At 38.1% G+C, this 12,959-nt stretch overlaps 1 long non-coding RNA gene across 1 annotated transcript in view; it reads left to right on the forward strand.

Annotated features, from left to right (window-relative positions):
• Positions 1-206: 206 nt before the first annotated feature.
• LOC130573043 (uncharacterized) overlaps positions 207-12,959 on the forward strand; it is a 109,772-nt gene continuing 97,019 nt past the window's right edge. The window contains exon 1 of the long non-coding RNA XR_008965291.1: positions 207-270. This is a non-coding gene — a long non-coding RNA (uncharacterized LOC130573043). The remainder of the gene's footprint in view (positions 271-12,959) is intronic.

The following is a 12,959-nucleotide window of genomic DNA, read 5'->3' on the forward strand; positions in this document are numbered from 1 at the left end:
ATCTTGTCAGGTTCTGGGTGTCTAGACAGACTCTTCCTAACGCACATCGATAATGGGTGTGTGGCTCTGAGCCATCCTGCCCGGGCGTGCTCCTGCAAGGCMAACTCTGCTTCCTCCTGTTTGCTGAGCTTTCTGTTTTGCAGTGATCATAAAACACACATGGAAATGTTAACAAGCAGCAGTATCAAACAGGCCTTATTACTGTAGCATTTTAGCCGAATGTTCCTGTTCAAGAGGAAGGATAAAGCATTCTGTACTTTACCTATGCAGGTAAAACCTGTCTAGCTTTGGTGAGACTAACATGTGGAGGTATTTGAGCTAAATATGGGTGTTCTTTTCAAATTTCAAAGCAGTTAAGAATTTTTCATTTGAATTTACCAGAAATCTATGATGTGGTAAAGTAGTTTCAGAYGACTGAGGACAAACTTTTAAAATTGCAATTATGTTTTACTAAAACTTAAATTGCTTTACCAAAGGCATATTGCATTTAGATTTTACATAATCTGCWGTAAGGATCTCCTCACTTATCTTTTATTCATGTAGTATCAGGAATAATGTTACTTGCATTAAGGATTTTAGGTGCCTGATTTAGTTAGGTGCAGATCATAGATTTTTGAAGAATGGGTTATTCCCTTTTTATGTTGCATTCCAAACAAGCAAGATCAAAGAAAGGAAGGGACTTTCCTATTCTGCTACATGATCAGAAATTAAACACATGAAGTACATGTTTGTGGTCCTTCATTTAAATAGGGTGCTGCTCTCTCCTACATTTTAAAAATAATGGATGGAAGTTCAATTTTTTTTTTTTTTTAATTAAGGAATACGTGCAGGACMATGACTGGTTTATAATGGGAGCTGGAAGCATCTTGTAGCGAATTTGTGGACTGAGGAAAATAGAGAGGATAACTAAAATTCTAGGATTTAATGCCTGTACTKGGAGAGAAGAAAAGGTTTGACTTTACAAGACATGGATATTAGCAAGCCATCAAATGTCAGGTCCTGGACTGTCAGCCAGAAAATAAACTGAGAGCTGTGAAGTTCATTTTTGCTGCATGTCACTCAAATGAAGTCCTGCACATTGGCTGAGGGTTACATTCCCCCTTGGTCTTCCTTTTCTTCCTCCAACATCTGTGTCAAGCATCTTCTGATACAWCTGTCTGTGCATGTAGAAGAACAGTGGGCAGCTGTGAAAACTGTGAAAGYGTTGGCATTGTTCTTCTGTTGGATACAAAAGAGATGAAGTACAGGTTGCACGGAAAATAACAAAATGAACTAGAGAGCCTAAAAAAAATATTTATGTAGGACAGTATGCTAAAATTTATGAAGAAAGATCTATGAAAGGAGGAAGAAGTCTTCAGCCGAGAAGTTGTCTTTGGCCTGAAAACCTTTTGTCCTTCCATGCAGAGCAAGGGCTTCTTCTTTATGCTGTGAAATAGCCACACTTGACAGAGAAATCCATTAATTCTTCATTAGTTTCAACCACAGCATTGAGAAAAATATTAAACATGAGAGGAATGCATAGGGCAGAGGATCACTGCCTTAGATTGTCTCATACATTTCAACTTGTGTTTTCTGCAGTGTGAATGATGACTGTTTTTATTRGGTTCAAGCTGTGCAACTAGCAGCTTATTGATCACTTATTCTTTTAATTTCATCTGCATGAGATGAACCTTTCTGAGCTACTTTGCTTTATATTGCATATAGCCTTTTCTTTGTGATTGTAATGTTTCCATCATTTTAAGAAGAGCTCAGTAGTTTTTCAAAGGTTGATTCACTCATTAGAAATGGAGGGTAAGGCAACACTAAGCTTAAAATTAATGGATGTCTTTATTGCAGCTTTACCTTTGTGTTACCTGAAGCAGAGAATTTTTTTTTTTTTGTTTGTTTTGTTTTCTTTTTGAATCCTTTCATCCACAAAGAACAGGGATTAGCCTTTGGCTAAAATAGTGCTTTCTGGCCCTTTCAGCACTCAGTAACTGTTTACTTATCCAGGTACAAATGGGTAAAAGCACAGTTAAAGCTCCCAGCTGCAAGGTCAGCTACCTTTTTAAAATTCAACCTCATGAGCTGCCTTGGGCTGAGGGCTTGCTGGTATGAGGCATTAAGTGCCTGTTGCATGTAAGCTGCCCTTGTCTTACACAGAGCTGCACACGAGCCCCTGGTACTGAACAACACAGCCCCGGCTCCCGCCACGCCAGCAACAAAAGCACTTGAACTTGTGATCAATGATCATATGATCCATTTACAGGGTGCAAGCTCAGTCAAGTAGAACTAGTAAATCATTAAATATTAACTCAACGCCGTTCCTGCTGAGCAGAACATCGCCATCTGATTTTCTCAGTCATTGAGAGTTGCCGGTCATTACCAGCAGCCTTTTCTGGTTTAACAATGAGATTCCAAAATCATAAATTAATTTTAAAAGTACAGGACCCAATGCAAAGAACAAGATATAGTTACAAGCTATAATGTATGGCAAAAAATTAATATATTGGACCAGCATTCTYTCTGAGGAGCCTAAAGCACTGGGCCCATGCACACAACAAAATGATAGCAGCTCCTATGACTGTTGCATCAGGTCTACCTCAGGAGAAAGTTTACCCTCACCTCCGTTCAGAATATCTCGTAAGAACATGGTTAAATTGTGGTGTAAGAAAATTAAATCTACATAGAAGTTTTCAGCCCTGACCAAGTGATTTCCATATGTTTTATTTTTTCCAGTTATCATGTAAAATTTATTGCCTTTAAAAAAACACCAAAAGTCATGCATTTCATCCAACATCTAGAATCAGCATTTTTTCTTGTTTTTATTATCTTGGTTAATTTTTCTTCAAGTGGGGCCATTTCAGAAAGCAAGTCACATYGTTTGGAAAAAAATAACGCTTTTTCATCAGTATTCTAATGATGTTAGTTATTTGGGGAAATGTATTTTGGAGCCRTGTTAACTAATGATAGATGGGCCTTGCTGTTTTAGATGAGTAACCAGCATTCAGAAGGAATGTGCCTTGTGTTCTGTGAAGCTAGAAAAGTCCTCTTTTAAGATGAAATCACTAAAACCATTGTAAAAGTTTTTAAAATAAGCAGACTTCCTTCTGTAGATGGAGAGAAAGGGAATAGATTAGCTAATCCTACAGTATTAAAAGCAGGGGGAAAAAAAAGTAAAGTAAATTCTGCAAGATGAAAACCCAGTAGATGAGTATTGGTTTCACTGAAAAGTCTTTTTAGCTCTGTGCTTCTTTTTGTCAATGAATCTGAGACTGATGAAAGAGGTTCTGTAAAAGCAGTCGTGGCCGTAGGTGATGATGGCCTTTTTATTTTAGATAGATTGTTTAGAAWCTTTAGAAAGATTGTTTTCTGTGTCCAGGTGTATTTCTGTGTTTGTGCACGTTTATGTCAGAGAGGATGAGTTTGGTTACAACTAAATATAACTGGAAATATGTTCAAATGTGTAACAGGGTTTTTTTCCCCCCTCAGATGAGCACTGAGGGTAAATTATTCATACATTAAATACTGTGTCTACAGCAACCATTACTTAATTGATTATTTCTCTTCTTTCAGGTTAGATAAGATAAAGGGATTGAGAAAGCATCTCTTTTAGTTTCCTTCACCAGCACAGAGGAACACTTAGCAGTTTGGTTTCAGAGACGTGCTTTATAGGAAAAAAAGAAAATAATTTTAATCTTCACAGACCAGTGAAAAATAGGAGCTGGAAGAAGATCAGATGCAGAAGAATTTTACATATATAATAACATTTCAGACAGCAAAATGAGATAGACGATGGCAGAGTTTTAATCAAGTTACCATCTTAACCAGCCTAGAACAGGCCATTTTTCTCTCATACTGATGTACTTGCAGTTCTGCTAAGTACAAACGCCTAAATCTCTGTGCATTAACGTGGGAATAATTTGCTAAATGATGCAACAGTTTAAGGATCATGCTAATGGGAATAAACTTAATTCCTTTCGTGTTTCAGCAGGAAATTAATGAAATTATGCTACAGCCTACAGGTGTCTGCCAGCAAGTGAAAGGCATTTATCTTCCAGTCTTCTCAAGCCAAAACACACAGAAGTGAGATTGTTAAAAGGGGACAATCTTTTGGGTGCTCCTCTTGGAGCAATATGAAAGAGCAAATGTYAGACATTTACTTCCTACATAACTCTTTGTGATGATGGCACTGCAAGAAACACTATAAATAACGTTAAACCCAGAAATTCAATATATATCACTATGTAAACTGCAGAGGACATTTTTCTTTTCCTGCTCTGCTTTGCTGTCTTGCACTATTAATGTGTAATCTCCTGCCTGTGGAATCAACAGGGTTTTTTTACTTCAGTTTTTTGGTTTAACATTCACTATTAGGTGAGACAGTGGAAAAGTGAAAAGTGCAGTTTTATTGCAGTAATAAAGTATTTCTGAGTAATAAAATCATGTCATAGCTAAAGTGCCAGATTCAGTGGAGGGGGGAAAAAAGCATCTTTTAGCACAAAGSTACTTTAATGAGAGAAAATAAGTGAACTCCAGATGCAACAGCTGCATTTTAAGGAACTGAGCAGTTTCAGTTTTTTAAGTGATGCAGTTGGAGCMATGCCTTTGCAGAGTGTAAAACTTTTGGTGCATCAGTGTGTTTTTAATAACTGAATCTACAGTTATGAGTGACAGAAAATGAATTGTGATGGGACTAGTCAAAATATGTCATCTTGATTTTAACTTTGATACTTTATGCAGCCCATAGATATAACATTAACAAAAAAAGTCATACCATGAGGTTGATGCTGAGACCCCCCTGTAAAACTGTAAAAAGCTGTAAAACTACAGAATGATATGAATAATATTTTTACAGAATTTCTTCCACAAGTTTTAGAGTACATGTAACTGGAAATAAWTTTTTCTTTTAAATCTAAATGTCTGAAGATAKTTGCTGTAATATTTATTTCTGTCATTCCACACCTGAAGCTTGATAACTGGAGCAGAGGAGACAGAGATATGAAAACTGGCTCTTTTCATTTTCTTTCATTATGTTGTCTGGGAATTTGTGGTTGTGGAACAATTAACTCAGTGTTCTAGAAAGTAGACCTGCAKGTTAGATTTTCTACTACAACCCCTGTCTTCTACTTCTGTATTAAGAGATAAAAGGAAAAAACCCAACAAAAACAAAATTGAACAAGAAACAAAAGGAAAACAGGAATAAGTAACTCCATTAGAACAGGTAATGGGTGGAAAGTGAGGCACAGGAAGTTGCACCTGAATAAGAGGAAGAACTTCTCGTATGTGCAGGTGACTGAGCACTGGAACAGATTGCCCAGAGAGGCTGTGGAGTCTCCCTCACTGGAGATATCCAAGAACTGTCTGGACACAATGCAAATGTGCTCTGGGCTGACCCTGCTCRAGCAGGGAGGTGGGACCAGATGACCACTGTGGTCCCTTCCAGCCTGACCCTTTCTGTGATTCTGTGATTTTTGTAGGTACAGTGTGATGTTTTTGGATMATTTTCATTTTTCACCATTGTTTTATGCACTTGGTTGTACTCCAAACATGAATACAAGCAGCTCTTGAAGTTTTCCACTGTATAACCAGACTTATGCTCTCTTTCTATTTAYCTTCAGTTCCCTACTGGTTTTACTTTATTTCAAGTAATTTTGAGTTTTCTGGCTGTGGTAGCAGCATTGTTGCTACCCAGATTTTTATATCTGGGGTATGGAAAAGGAAAATATTCTTTCCACACCCTCTGGTCACCCAGTTTAGTGATCCATGCTTCTGTCTGTAGATTTCAGGGTTCCTTTKGTGTTTCATATTATGAAATGAGAGTACCTCCAAATTCTGTGGACAATATTACAGYTCATAATATCTTTGTTACATTCTGTCCATGTGTACCCTTCATCTGGAAGTGTCACCTTATTGACGAGAGGCAGATTTATCTGCAGGTGGAAAGAATGAGAGGGAGAAGACAACAGAAGTGGAAGAAAGATGGGTTCCTTTAACCCAGCTTCTCTCGGGTCAGTGCAAGCTGTAGGTTTCACTGTTGATAACAATGATTTCAATTAGTTTTTGTAATATGATTATCAAATATGRCATGTTATTCTGTTTAAGGAGCTAAAATAGTACAAGTTCAACATGGCATATGTTCAGTGAGTTAAGCACCCATGAACCATTTTTATGTTGATAAAGAAGACACACTTCCATGGAGATCAGGTTTTTGCCCARTGCTGTGTAACCTTTTTATTACTGAGATAAAACATAAACCAGTTAGATTCCAGTAGGTTCATCTGATGCTCCTGTTAGATATCRAGTAAGATGGGAAATTTAAATATTATAATAAACAGCTACTAAAAGACAATGTCTGGATTTGGATAAGCCTGGGGTTCTAGAAATGGGACACTGGAGAGAGAAGGGAGGAAACAAGGCAAATGATTTCTTGAAAGACTGGATGACATGGTGAGAAATTTCAGTGAATTCTGTCTATTTTGGGCAGCCAAGGGGGTGTGAAGAGTCCATCACAGGATGTCARTAGCAGCACCTCCTGTGAACAGCAGTACAAGGAATAAGATTCGGAGCTTCCATCGAATATGGGCAGAGGATATGAGAAGAGCCAGCTGTTGCAACTGAAGCTYACACACCCAGGGCAGAGAAAAAGAACATTTTAATGGCAATGCTGATTTGCTGAAACAGATTTCCCAGAATTGTGACAGACTGTACATAGATGGCAGTTTTTTAGCCGGGGCTGGAAGTGCTCAGTGCACGTCAGCTGTGTGAGTAACCATGGTAACAGCTGAAACCAAGTTCAGCAGTCCTGTAAATGAGCAGTTACCCTGAGTGACAAAAACCCTTCCCCTCATCCCTGAATTTGGTGTGTCCTGAAGTTTTGCAAATTTGGGGGAGCAGTTTTCAGATCTGAGGGATAAACTTTGTTAAGTGCTTTCTGGGTTTTATGGACAGGGACCACTAGTTAGAGCATTTCTGCAATGGGAGCATAGCAAACCTCTCAGAGAGACAGAACCCARTGCATTTTAGGACAGTATTCATTAAATCATCACCTCGAGGAAATAAACCTTCTCAGTTGCTGGTATTCCATGGCCAGACTGAACTCCAAAGGTCCACACACAGAGCTTGGAAAACACGTTTTGAGATAAATCAACACTCCTGCTGGTTTTTCTCTCCTCTCATTCAGGGTGAAGGTATCTTTCAAGTGGGCATTAATTATTAATGAGTTCAAGAAAAGTAATTATAAGAATTAGTTAGTTTAGTTGTTATGTAGTTCATCTCCCAYTTGCTAGGCGTTTCTGATATATAAACATGGACAAGAAGTCTCAGACATCTCTGAACTACTTTATGTAGGATATTATTTCAGAGTTAAAAAAACCCTGAAGCAAAAATGCAGTTGCAGTGTTTTTGCTATACTCCAGTTTTCTGTTTCTAGTTTTTAACAAATTGATATATTTTCCATAACTATTTAGATTATCTTTTCCTTTTATAGTGTCTGGTGTTTTCTATGGTTTTAAGTTTATTTTGATTCACCAAAAACTCTGAAAAAAATATACTGATGGGGTACTGCTCTTCTGTAGTTTAATATCTTTGTGTGTGATTTCTTATCTCTCATGCATTCATTTGTGAAGATCCTAAAATTAATTCCTGTTCCTGTGGTTAATCATTTCCATCAGAAGTTGTTTCTGTTTTATAAGCAGATACTTTAGAAATTAATATTGATTAATGATATCCTTTACATCTCTAAAATTCCAGTGTTTGTATTCTGAGGTTCTAAGGTAAGGCCTAGATGTTCTTTCTTTAAAWTTTTTTTTATTTGGCTGTTGCGTTACCTTCTTTAGGCTGCCCACTGTGGAAACAAATCGGAACATAGACACACTTATAAAACCATCAGCTTTTAAGACAATTTTATTTGTTGAGAAATGGTGGCTGAAAAGACAAAAGAGGCAAAGCATGTGCTTTCACATGTGCCGAATCTTCTGTATGGGACAGAAGGCATCACAGAAGATCAAAATCTCACTTTAGAAATGTAGGAATTGTTCACCCTGGCAGCTCTCAGGCCTTGCCAGGGACTCCAGTTCTTCTATCTGGGATCCAGAAGTGAAAGTCTGCAGCCGATATTGTCTCTGCCTCTTGATCCCTCCCCACCCACACCTCTAAACCATGCAAAGTTTACCTTCAGTCATCATCAGCTCTTTGAAGGAAGACAGAAGTAGGAACAGAGGYAAAAGCAGAGATCTTTGCTATTTTCCTTTTGTTTATTTTTTTWCCTGACAGTGCTGTTGGTATTTCTGATTGGGACAACACTAGCTTCATCTTTGCTCTTCTCTGTTTCCTGTGTGCATGTTCAATTAAATATTGTTTTTCATTTATCTAAAGAAAAGTGCCTCTAAAGTTTGCCATTATAGACCAGTTGATCCTATTCYTATTTCATTGTCTCATGGCTTTAAAGCACTGGACTCACACTTCTGCGACCTGGATGGGTTTTTTTTTCAGTTTTCTGCTGACTAAAAGGATAAAAAAAGGACATTTGATAGACACAGCAAATGGTTAATGAAAACAAATTCACCAAAATTATTTCCAGAATGGTTAGTATGGATGTAGGGTTTGAGTTACTCATATGACATTTCTAATTGGAGTTGTGTTCTAGTTTGTTTGTTGGGGKTTTTTTTTGCTTTGTCTGTTGATTTCTGAGGGGGGCAGGGGGTATCATAATTTTGTAACCGTAAGGATGTTCTGAAGGAAATACATTATCTCCCATAGTAAGCAGTACCCATGCTGGCTTTAAAATTCAAATGTTTCATTAGACTACCTTTTCCACTGGCAGCTTTCCTTGCATTCTGAAATGCTTCAGAAAAACCACTATAGAACATGCAGCTATCACATAAAGTGGATTTTATRTTTTCCCAGTCTCAAGCTACTTAGTGCAAATAAAATTTTGTGCCAGTCAGCCCGAGATGTGTTACAGCGCCGTTAGAGCCCAGCGTGTTAATTACAAATGTTTTGCAGTGTTAGGGTGATGCACAGATCTCCTGGAAATGGGTTCCCTTCAGCAGCATGTAGTTTTACAGTACAGTCAACAGAATGGTGCAGAACAGCAATTATGGGAATAAGGAGAATGCACAAGCTATTGGAGTGAACGCTTTAATGCTGATACATTTTTTCTGATGAAAGCAACTCAGATAAGAGGATATGCAAGTTATTGTAGCAATTAGTTTTTCTAAGATGTCTATCTCTATGAAATGTTTCATGGTAGGGAGAAAAACCACAACTTTGTAGTAGAATGCAAAGTTTATTACATTTCTAGACTACATTATCCTTGTCAGCTAGATTAAAGCATTCTCCTAGTTTCTGTCCTATATTACCCTAACAAGTGAGGAAATAATGTAGTGTTGTTACAGGGAGTAGCTTATAAATTTTGACATAAGTGTGAGAGGAATCACTTGAAATGTGAGGCAACCAAGAGGAATAATTAGGAACAGCAGAATGATCTCAGTAATATGACAAYAGTTTCTAAAGCACCCCACAGGATTGAAATCATCAGGTTTGCTTGACCTATATCTTTAATAATACAGCTCATTGCCCTTGTATTGAAGCTAGAGGGTAGGACAAAGTATAAGCTTTATCATGTTTTAGGAGAAATTGCAAAAAGTTTATTTATTAACACAGCACGAAATGGCCCATTTCTATGATTACCAAACACGAAAGCAAGTTGGGCCACAGTTCACCACACAGAACACTTTATAGTCAGGCTTGGCTGGCAAAAAATATTATGTAACACTCAAATAAGATAAATGGCTGCATTGGCAGTGGAAATAACCTTCTGTTTAATTAGAAAATAAGAGCTATATGGGACAATAAAAATGGTTACTGCTGCCCTCAGTCACTGTTTAATAAATATGATAGTGCTGAAGATAATGCTAAGTGTTATTTATTTGTGTAATATTATGGGCTCAGTAATTGTTCATGTTCTTGATAGTTACCCTGCATGTAGAATGAGTCCATTTCATGTTCTTTGTTTAATTTTTAAAAAGGAAAGAGGATTCTTTTAAACTGTTTTTAAAAGCCAAGGAKACATTAACACCTCAGCGATGCTGTAAGCAAACTGCTGGTTTTCTCAGCTTACCTTCAGGACAATTAAGCTTTGGAACTGAGTGTTTCATACTTCCCAGGCTGAACTGTCTGCCTGCCTTGGATGTGTTTCTACATCTTTGAGAGGAGAGCACAATTTGAATTTTTAGCTGTCCATTGCATCGTGGCTGTGTTTTGCTTTAGCAGAGTTCCAAGGTCTGGTTTTAGCATGGTTTTACCTTCCTTTGTTGGTTTAAGCACTARACATGCAAATCAATCCAGCAAGGCACAGTGTGGAAGACTGAAGATTTCAGWGAAGGCTTTTCCCTAAAGGGAATGGTTCTCAGTAGCAAATTGAGCATCAAATTGTGCTATGTGCATAAGCATCACAAGTTTCCTTTCTCTGAAGAGCGTGTTTATTGGRTATGGACATTGTTCCGGGCTTCTCCTCTTCAGGAGCATGCACGTATTTATCGAATGCTTGACGGGAAAGCAGGGCATGGGATGCATTTCACAATAAATTTTTAACAGGTTTGGTATCCCAGCACTATTGCTTTTGGTCACAATCTTCCTATTTCAAATCTACAGTAAGTACAGGGATTTGGAAAAGGATATCAAAAACTTTCCTTGGTTTTATCCAAAGGGATAATTCACAAGATGTTTCATCAACAAGGTTTAACCCCTCCTTCCTTCCCTGCTTTCCTTCCCCCCCAAATGTAGACTGTACGTCAAGAGGCAAAACAAAACAAAACAAACCCCCTTTTCTTCACACAATTCACTTTAAGCTTTAAAATCCTCCAAAATCCCCAATCTCCCTTTGCAGTCTGGTTCCCACTCTCCAGCTTTCCTCATCTCCCTCTGAAAGAAAAAAGCTCTTCTTTAAGGGACTGATAGGTTGTAGAGCGATGCTTAGCAACAACATTCCTGTGCCTTAAGTAGCTGCAAGCCCCTAGCTGAACCCTTTGATGTGACTGTCAGGGCAGATTTATTTTGTTTTAGCACATTGTCTACTTGTCCAGATGTATCAGGAGATAAAAAAGAGTCATGTTTACACTCTTTTTGGGAGGGGGAGGAGGGGAGGAGATGTAATTAAATCGCATTTTTGATGAATCTCTGAGAGCTCGAGATGAAGAACAGAGGAATTGGCTTGAATATAGAGGGGAAACCCATTTGCCTGCCCTGACACCTGACATTGTAGGAAGATGAAGTGTAAAACCACAGCACAATGTGTTGATTTGCTTCTGCTGAACCCTTTAACTTTGTGTTTTTTCACGTGTTGGTGGTTCATGAGAGCCCAGAAAGGCCTATTAGAGAGTGGCAGTTGTGCACCATGGAGTCTTTCCTGTTTATGTATATATTTGGTCAGGCTGAAAAAAATGTGGTTTTCTCTAAAATATCAATGTTATAGATCACATATCCCAGAATCTCTGCCTGTGGTAAGTGGCTGTCAATCAAATAATTAAAGAAAAAAAAAAAAGAAAAAGAGGCTCAGTGATCTTGGATAAACAAGTGTGCAGTGTGAGGCAGGCCTTGCTGAATTCTCCCAGAGAACACATACCACAGATAAATCCATTTTTGTTTATTTGCTTTTAACTTGCACATTTAGYAACACCATTCTGAGCTCTATTAATAACCTGTGGTGTGCAGTGACAAGTCTGATTCCAGCATTCAGTATGCTGTGGGTACGCCAAGTGAATAAAGCGCTGGTTTTAATCTGCTCTTASGAAGTTACTCTATTTGCATTTTAAATAGGTTACACTGCAGCACCCCCTTCTGCTGACTGAACAGAGTGACACGAGGTTTGAACTGCAACTCAGTTTTATTCCCCACATGACAGGATGAAGACGCCTTGAAAGCATTTTTAACCTTCCAGTTTCTTAATTCCTTGTTAAGCAAGGAGATAGCACAACTCAGCAAGTCATTCAAGTACTGTTACCTTAYACTTTTTAGGATCTAACTTCTATTTTTTTGCAACATTTTCCATGCTTCCTAAGAAACTAAGGCAGGCAGAATATATCAGGATGAATAGCAAGGCAAAGTAAGCCCTCAAGCATTGTAAACAATTATGCTTGGCCAGTGAAATGTATACACAGCTCTGAATTCCTCTGATTGTCATTGAATGTGTTTACAAGTGATGATATTACATTACTGATTTAATTTATGGAACAGTCTTGRAAGTTCCTATCTAAAAAAAATCAACTTAGCATGATGATTTTGTCTTTGCTTTTGAAGAATCTATGGGTATCAGATTGGCAGAAGGAGGTGGAGAARTTCTGAGTTGCCTTATTTCAAAATAGAGGGCTGTGAAAAGTGGTGAGTTGTGGTCTCATGTGCAATGTGTGTTTGTATGCAGCTTATATACTGCTGCCATGCCATAGCACAGCATGAATCTTGGCAATTACTCCACTACTGCTATGTTTTGTAGTTGTGATGTAATTGGTTGAAAAACATTGCAGGGAATGACTGAAGGAAATTGGAGTCTGATCCATTAGCAGTGCAWTTCCCTTCACCTGGACTTACCCATGCTTTTGGCGCCTTCTGTGAACTTGTAATGTCTAAAAACTCCATGTTGCTCTTTCACTCCTCCAGAACTGTTGGGCAGTGAGTGAAATGCAATAAATGTCACATTTGGGTCTTGGTGAGGTGGGGACTTAGGAAAAGGTTGACGTCTGCTGGTGTCTCAAAATTCATTTGTGCTTCACTTCACAAKGCACTTCAAAGAATTGTTGTCTACCACAATTCAGAATTCTTCAGCAACAGTTGCAGAGCTTTGTGGTTTGGGGTATGACAGACTWATTTGTGGTTTGCTTTGTCCTTACTCTTTATTTTACTGATGTGTGATCCACTGAATCCTGCATACTGTAGATGCAAAAGAAGGTAGCATGTGTGTTCTTAGAATATGAAGATAAAGA

This window comes from Malurus melanocephalus, unplaced genomic scaffold (assembly GCF_030028575.1).
Source record: "Malurus melanocephalus ecotype Western Australia unplaced genomic scaffold, MMel_1.1 scaffold_49, whole genome shotgun sequence".
NCBI lineage: Eukaryota > Metazoa > Chordata > Aves > Passeriformes > Maluridae > Malurus > Malurus melanocephalus.